At 31.9% G+C, this 6,983-nt stretch overlaps 1 protein-coding gene across 2 annotated transcripts in view; it reads right to left on the reverse strand.

Moving 5' to 3' along the window:
• The window catches only part of LOC143197913 (UNC93-like protein), a 179,608-nt gene extending 173,088 nt beyond the window's left edge, over positions 1-6,520 (reverse strand). For both annotated transcript variants that reach the window (XM_076406727.1, XM_076406718.1), the window contains exon 1: positions 6,367-6,520. The gene's annotated coding sequence lies outside the window, so the exon portion shown is untranslated. The remainder of the gene's footprint in view (positions 1-6,366) is intronic.
• Between the last annotated feature and the right edge of the window lie 463 nt (positions 6,521-6,983).

The following is a 6,983-nucleotide window of genomic DNA, read 5'->3' on the forward strand; positions in this document are numbered from 1 at the left end:
TTTGTTTGAACTATTGTAGCTGGCGGCGAAAAGTTGAATCTAAAGTGACAATTCCAAGCTCAAAAAGTCATGGGTTACATATCCATGGTCAAAAAGTCTGTGTAACAGCTCAATTAAAAAGTCCCCGACCTGACACATAGATGGAGCTACTAGAATTAAATTCATATGTCTTTTAGTTAGCATCAAAACATGCGTGTACAAATTTGACAGCGGTTGGATCATTAGTTTGTAAATTATAGCATTTTGAGTGAAACAACTTTTGTTATTGTGAAAAAAATGGATAAAAAGGAATTTCGCGTGTTGATAAAATATTGCTTTTTGAAAGGAAAAAATACAGTTGAAGCAAAAACTTGGCTTGATGCCGAGTTTCCGGACACTGCTCCAGGAAAATCAAGCATCAAGGATTGTTATACTAAGTTTAGACGTGGTGAAATGAGCATCGAAGACGCTCAACGCAGTGGACGCCATAAAGTGGTTGTTACCGACGAAAACATTAAAAAAGTCCACAAAATGATTTTGAATGATCGTAAATTGAAATTGAATGAAATAGGAGACACTCTAAAGATATCAACTGAACATGTACATCATATCATTCACGAATATTTGGGAATGAGCAAAGTGGGTTCCGCGTGAGCTCACTTTTGACCAAAAACGACAACGAGTTTATGATTCGAAGCAGTGTTTGAAAATCATCAAGCATAATAAACCCGTTTTTGCATCGATATGTGACAATGGATGAAACATGGCTCCATCATTTCACTTTGAAGTCCAATCGACACTCATCCGAGTGGACTGCATGCGATGAACCCTTTCCAAAGCGTGGGAAAACGCAACAGTTGGCTGGCAAGGTTATGACGCCTATGTTTCGGGATGCGCATGGAATAATTTTCATTGACTACCTTAAAAAAGTAAGGACCATCAACAGCGACTATTACATAGCGTTATTGGACCGTTTTAAGGACGAAATCGCCGGAAATATGGCCGCATTTGAGGAAAAAGGAAGTGCTGCTTCAACAAGATAATGCACCGTGTCACAACTCAGTGAAAACGATGGTAAAATCTACTAATTGGCCTTCGAATTGCTTCCTCATCCACCGTGTTCTCCAGATCTGGCCCCCAGCGACTCTTTCCTGTTCTCAGATCTCAAAAGAATGAGAAGAAGAAGAAGAGGTGATCGACGAAACTGAGGCCTATTTTGAGGCGAATGACAACTCGTACTACAAAAATGGTATCGAAAAGTTGGAGCGTCGCTGTAATTAGTGTATCACCCTTGAAGGGAATTATGTTGAAGAAAAAAAATTATTTTGCCAAAAAAATGTGTTTTACTATGGTAGGTCGGGGACTTTTCAATTGATCTGTTAATATAGGAACACTAAAATGTAATATATTGCGAGCTACTTAAACTAAATGAAACAGTTACTGTGGATATTTACCCACGTTAAGTGAAAAAAACTTTAAGTAAAGGAAGTATCTATCAAATGTCTGTGGGATTTCCGGCCACTTTACTTCCCAGTTATGTCACCCAGCAATTATTACTTATTTTCCAAAAAAAAAATACGGTTTTAAAGAAAAATATTTGAATCAATTAAAGACGTTATACTAGAAACTAACAACTAATTTGAGAATAATTTCGAAAAAAGTGTTTTTAAGTTATACATATTGTGAGCTATACGTCAAAATTCAGTGGTCTTGCATAATTATCTTGTTTTCAGTTAATGATTAATGTATGATCGGCGATAGCCTCTTATTTAGCAAATGAATATTTATTTTGCGCCTGGATTAGTCACGTTTGGTAATTTATTCACGAAATAGTACAATTTGAATTGTTTATGGTGCTTTTTCTCTCGTAATTGAAATTCAGTCCCGGTCTCGCTTTTCTCGCCGATTTTACCAAGTGTGCAAATTAATTTTGTGATTGATTATCAATTACATCAACGCCCTTGCGTGTTCTTTGACGAACTGCATCTATCTCCCCCTTCCATAGCTACGATGTGAAAAATGACGTAGAATTTATGACCTATTTTACTAATATATTTATGGACTTATAATGTGGGCATTGTTTTTTATATTTCGGGATTTTAGTTCAATTACCATTATTTATCTTATGCTTTGTCATTTTTCAAAATATTCTTTACTATAATGGAGAAACATTTGCTCCTTATAGGTGACACGAGTGACTAAAGGACGCTGCAATTCGGTTATACATTGAAAAGGAGATGCTAGAGAAGAAAAACTGGATTATCATAATAGAGTTTTACTGATATCACTGATAACACTTCTCATTTACCAAACTCGGGTGTGTATGACGCCTGACGGGTTGTTTGTATGATTGTTATGTCTTTATACAGCTGGTTTGAAACAGCGGACGGAAGTAATACTTCAGCACCTTCAATATCCTCCACAATGAATGCCAAAGAGTAGTTAAAAAATTAATTAATCGATGGTATCAATCGAAGTCAAAAAGTCAGGATTAAAGAGGCAAGTGTTTTGTTTTATTTTGAAAATGCAATACTAAATTATCAAAAACATTTGAAGAAAAATGTCAGTTTTCACATAGGGATATTAGTTTAGAACAATCTCAGAATATAAAAGACAACCCTCGTATAACATGTTCATACTAACTGAATCATCATTATAATTTTATTTTGTATTTTTATATAACATCTTTATTAGATACGCTTAGTACAATCTTAATTTACAATTAATTTATTACTACTTTTCCCATATACTGGGATTAATTAACAAGCAAGACGAGTGCGAGAAAATACATCAATATGTATTCCTCAATTATAAAATTTTAATTATTTATTAATTATTAACTTGTAGCTATAGTTTACACTAAATGTATACACTTTATATAAGTTCGTATGGTTTTGTCCGCTTCAATCTCCTGACATCCCGCGAGCTGACCGGCAGTTGTGGTGTTTCAAGGCGAAATCTTGGATAACTTCGCAAATCCATTGGATTTCCAGGTCATCGTGTAGTTCTTCGTTGATTACATAGCGATAGGCATTGGTAATCAAACGAAGAACCTTGTTTTGACAGCTTTGTATGACTAGTTGATTTGAATTTTTAGTGCAACCCCATAGGTCCAAATTGGCTTTATAATTGTATTATAGATCAACCTGTTTGATTTTAGATCAAGTTGAGAGTATTTTTCCACTAACTAGTACAGTTGTTTTATTTTGGTTCTAATGTGTTCTGCTTTTTGTCTAACGTCATTATTTTGTAAAATGACGATAAATGTAACAGAAACAATCAAGTTTAATTCGAACAATTACATCGTATATAATTTATAATATGTCATAAATGTTCGTATATAAATAAACTTTAAGTTATTTTAACATGGTTCGCTGACTTACTGGGTTAATATAGTCTCATCAGGATGAAGCTATTAAATATTAAAATATATATTTGTTCAAAAACAAAAGTGTTTTTGTAATTTATTCATTCATTGAATTCAATTTATGATACAAACAAGTAATATATCTTAATATGTGTGACAATATGTAATTGTTTGTAAGAATATTTGTTCTACACTGGTGTTTAATTCTGAATAATTTACAAGAGCTTGTCGAATTTCTGTTGTTGCAATAAACATATGTATTGTTACTGTCTTTTATTATTTATTAAAACTGAATATTATTTTATACATTTTACAAATCTTATTGCCTAGTGAACGAATATCCAATGTGTATAAATAGCTTTAAACAAATAATGACTAATAAATATAGATATATTTTATAGACAGATATGAAAACGTTAACCTCAATTTTCATTCAATGACGATTTCTCACAAATTAAAAAAATAAAGGTTTCTAAATACTTAGATTAGGAATCATTGAACGACCATATTAATATAAAACATTGCGAAATATATTTAATATGTTAGGTTTTAAGTTTATATTACAGCAGCACTTATAATATTATAGCAATATGAATGAATAGTTTTGTATCGTCTTTACATATTATTTTATTTTCTACATTTTAGTCCAAGTAAGTTTGTTATACTGTAGCTTTGTTTCGTTTTTTAATTTCTATATTTTGAGTATTGACTATTTTTAGAAGCGTTATCATACTGATACATGTGAAATAAATTATCATGACTGATTACAGATGTTATAGTAGACGAAACATACCGAAAAGTGAGTGTACGAAAAGAAGGTATGAATTTTGCAATATTCATGAAAACTTGATACTTAAGTGGAAAAAATATACCGCAGGAGTTCCGCAAGGTAGTGTACTGGGTCTAGTACTGTATCTTCTGTATACGGCCGATCTGCCCACCACAAAAATAACTACTGTGGTAACATACGCAGACGTCCCAGCAATCTTGGCATCCCATGAAGATCCGGTCACAGCATCAATAAAATACACACCCACCTGGATCAAATACAATTATGGTTGAAGACATGGCGCATTAAAGTCAATGAAACAAAATCCACCCATGTAACATTTACCCTGCGTAGAAGAACATGTCCACCAGTGAATATCAATCATCGTCAACTCCCCCAAGCAGAGCAAGTTAAATATCTTGGTATGCACTTAGATCGACGCCTAACCTGAAAGAAGCACATACTCTATAAACGAAAACAACTTCGACTGAAATTTTATCAAATGTATTGGCTCATCGGGCGCAAATCCAAGTTATCATTAGATAACAAGGTGTTGCTGTATGAGTCTATACTCAAGCCTATTTGGTCATATGGAATCCAACTATGGGGTATCGCTATCATTCAACGGTTCCAAAATAAGGTGTTGCGTGCCATTGTTGATGCTCCGTATTATATTTAAAATAAAGTGATAACACGTGGTATTTCTCTAGAACCTATAACGAGTGTAATTCAACGTGTTTGTGTGAAGTACTTCGAAAGAGTGTCAGTGCATCCCAACGTACTCGCTAACCAACTAAATATGCTACGCGATAGTGAAGTGCGTAGACTAAAACGTTTAACACCACCTGATCTGATTACTGGACATATATTTTATACAGAAGATCACTTAATGAAGTGATTTTCTGTATGCCATGTAAATATAATATGGACATAAGAAAAACTTATTGCCTATAGGGCAGATTGTGGAATCACAAAGAGTATATATATATATATATATATATATATATATATATATATGTTGCCAATATTGTAAACAACATTAAAATATTTATTAGACTATAGTTATTATTGAAATCACATTCCGAAACATCCTTTGGTATAGTACCCGCATATTGCCAGAAGGGTAAGACAAATTGTGAACTAGTGATGGATAGTATAGTAGTAGAAAACATAAAGTTTAGTATTATAACAATAAATGCCCAATTAAGAGACTCACTGACTGAACTCAACTCATTAGTTGGTGAGTTTTTAGCCCCCATGTGGGACACAAGGCAAGATAGAAAGTAGTATATCAACGAAAGCCACAGAAAACAAATTAGAGATGAGATATTTCTAATGGTAAGTTTTCAGAATATTACATAAAATGATAGTTTGAAACAAATAAATTTAGTGGCAGTAAAAAATATGACAGCTAGTGATTCAAAGATTGAATAATGAAATAAGTAAAGAACGATGCAATTTTATCTAAAAATGTAGGTAAAGAAATTATTCCTTTATCAAATAAGCCTTGCTTTTTATGCAATTTTTGTTTCTCAAAAGATAAAAATTATATTAATACATAAACAAAATAATGAGTATATGTAGATAAATTGAAACAAACTACATAATTTGCCTAGATGAAGATTTTAACGATTAGTGAAACAAAATATGTAACCCTATGACCATTTATTTTTTTAACTTTTTATCAATTATTTTAGTTATTTACTTTATAGACCTAAATTCATTACATTAATACATTTCTATATTATTAAAAAGTTCCTTATTGTTCAAATTAATATACAAATATGTATTATGCTCATGTATTTTTCCATGTTTATAGTTATAATATAAAAGTCAATAAAAATCATGTATAGTTATGTTAGCGAGTGTTACTTCTTGATACACAAACATTTGTTGATGTAATTGATGTTATATATGAAATATATTACTGATCTTATATTGAAAATATTGTCAAAACAAGTTTTAATAATATTAACGTATGATTTCTAAATCATTCTCTTTACTATATTATGAGGGAACCATCATGACCTGAAGAAATTGTGGTCGAATATCGACCACAGGATGATCTAGCTAGTACTCATGAATAAAGTAAACATCGTTTAAATAATCAAACTTATAAATGAAACTATTATATAAAATAAAAATATAATTATTGTCAGAAATTAATTGGCGTTAGATTTATTTTTAGCAAATTATTATTTTCCTATGTTGTAAACAAATATTTCAGTTGTATTGAAAACATATAACTTACCTTTAAGATAAAGTAGGCGCTGTATCCTCAATAACACATACTTTTCGTTGACAGTTTCGATTTTTTCTCATACCCGAAATGGAGAACGTTCGATGAGTTACACGTAAAATACAATAATAATAAACGTGTATGGCCAAAGGTTCGGCCCGTACTAAATTGCAGTCGGTATATTAAAATAATCTATACGGCGGTAAGCAAACAATCGAGTCGAATTAAAAAAAAGTCGGATTGTTTTTACAGTGGCATCTTGGCATGGACATGTCGTTCGAATGTTGTTATTCGCTTTTTGGTTATAGCAACCGACAAACCGATATTTACTGTTGTTATTTATATTACTTCGTTTACGTCGTTCATTTATCATCGGCGATACATCGATTTTCAGTTAAAATGACGGCATGTTTGAGGTAAATATTATAAAACTTGTTAAAAGTCTTTAATATAACGGGTTAAGGAAAAAGTACTTTCGGTTCTTTTATATTTTAAGACAATCGTATTCGTGTGTGCCATAGGCACATAGTCAAAAGTATATAGGTGTGTCGCTAATTATTTTACAATTTTTAAAACAGATTTCACTAGCCCTAAATATCATTTTATGTCACTGATATTAGCCACATAGC

This window comes from Rhynchophorus ferrugineus, unplaced genomic scaffold (genome assembly GCF_030347505.1).
Source record: "Rhynchophorus ferrugineus isolate W39M unplaced genomic scaffold, kcgeb_rfMv2 rfM6, whole genome shotgun sequence".
Lineage (NCBI taxonomy): Eukaryota > Metazoa > Arthropoda > Insecta > Coleoptera > Curculionidae > Rhynchophorus > Rhynchophorus ferrugineus.